This window comes from Protobothrops mucrosquamatus, unplaced genomic scaffold, assembly GCF_001527695.2.
Source record: "Protobothrops mucrosquamatus isolate PMUCROS unplaced genomic scaffold, P.Mucros_1.0 scaffold2116, whole genome shotgun sequence".
In the NCBI taxonomy this organism is placed as follows: Eukaryota; Metazoa; Chordata; class Lepidosauria; order Squamata; family Viperidae; genus Protobothrops; species Protobothrops mucrosquamatus.
Genome location: NW_015388217.1, coordinates 227,661 through 229,479, shown reverse-complemented (window position 1 = coordinate 229,479; position 1,819 = coordinate 227,661). Strand labels below are relative to the sequence as shown.

Here is a 1,819-nt window from a genome sequence, read left to right as displayed (position 1 = left end):
CATCAAGCGGGATTGGCCTAGGGGGGGATTTTATAGGGATTTTAAAGGGATTTTATAATAGTAAACTTAATACAGGTTATTTAATATATATTTTAATTTGGCTTTTAGAGATATTTATTGTATTGCACTGTTTTTATTTACCTGTAAGCCGCCCTGAGTCCCTCGGGAGAAGGGCGGGGTATAAATGGGAAAAAATAAATAAATAAAAGTTTGCAAAGCCTAAGAAAATTTGCAGCCTAGTCCAACACCGCTTGACCTTTTGGGGGGTCCATCTCAATCCTATCGTGCAAAATGCGATAACCTAAATAGTCGATTTTGCTTTGGTGGAATTTGCAGTTGGATAGTTTGGCGTACAGCTTGGCAGCTTTTAATTTCTTGAGCATCACCCTCACCAACTTCACATGCTCAGCCATGGTTTCAAATGTAAATTAAAATGTCATCTAAATACACCGGCACCCCTTTGTACAAGTGCTCGTGTAGGATCTCATTTATTAGTTGCATGAAAATAGCAGGGCCGTCTTGTAGTCCAAATGGGAGGACTCTCAATTGGAAGCACCCCTGTGGGCAGTTAAAAGCTGTCTTCCATTCGTCCCCCTCTTTTATCCTCACACAATAATAAGCCTATTGTAAGTCCAGCTTAGTAAATATGTTGCTTTGGCTAGGTGGGCTTGCATGTCCTTACTTAGGGGCAAGGGGTAAACATTCTCCATGCACACCCTATTAAGCTCTCTATAACCAATGCACAAACTTGCTAAACAATTGTCTTGCTGAGCAGCAGAAATTTTGGACTCAGTTCTGTCGTAAGTCAAGGACTACCTGTATAAAAATATAGTAAATAAAACGCTCTTGTTTTAGGTAACGTTCTATAGGATACTATCATTTTGGGTGACAGTTTTGAGCTGGAAATGATGGTCACTTGCGTGCCTGCTGTATGATAGATTCATACTGATGGATTGCATGGTTTTGCTCTTTTAAGAAACATAATAGCTCCCTCATATTGTTATCTTGGATATATTATATAAACAGAAATTGCTAAGGAAGGTTGTTCAAAATATTTGGGCTTCAGTCCTCTCCAGAAGGGAGACAACCCATGACCCTTTTGGTCATTGTTTCAGAGATATTTCCTCAAAGCCCTCAAAAATGGTGGAGCTTCTAATGTACTTGAAAAATTCCTAAAAATTCAGGGAGATATTCAGAGATGGATCTGCCTTGAAAGTAGCCCATGTTGAACTGTAGCATAGACCTCAGGAATTGATTACGGTAAATGTTTTATGACACTTTGTATTATGTCCTAAAATGCCTTATGATCATTTCTATGTCTTAAAATGATTTATAAAATTTGCCAAATTTTAATTCTATGGGAACCACAGGTCCCGGAGTTTGTGTGCATTCTGTAAGCCCATTTGAAGTACCTTGATTTAAAAAAATTTGCCCAATTAAAGATGACAGAAATAAGAGTTTTAGTAGTACACCGATGATAGTAGATAGGCCTACACTGGTATGTTGTGTAATCTATTAAGAAAACTATAAGTACAATATATCCATGAAGTAATAGAATTCAGGGAGACTTTTCTTTTTGTGTGAAGGATATGCAGTACTTCACTTCATGTTCATAAGACCCTTATTAGCTCAACTGTCAATTTAAAATGTACTAATAAGATCCTTTTAAAATAAAGCTGGCCAATATAGAAAGTATGGGTCTTTCCTTCCTTTCTGTTACATTAAACAATGATCATTGCTATGATGCCTGAATGATACCTAGTACTACAAAAGTACTATAAGGGGAAATATTGTTCCTCTTGCTGTTTAAAAATAAGTA

At 37.0% G+C, this 1,819-nt stretch overlaps 1 protein-coding gene across 1 annotated transcript in view; it reads left to right on the top strand.

The window, feature by feature from the left end:
- Positions 1–1,819, top strand: part of PSD (pleckstrin and Sec7 domain containing) — a 73,923-nt gene that overhangs the window by 54,221 nt on the left and 17,883 nt on the right. The window lies entirely within an intron of this gene.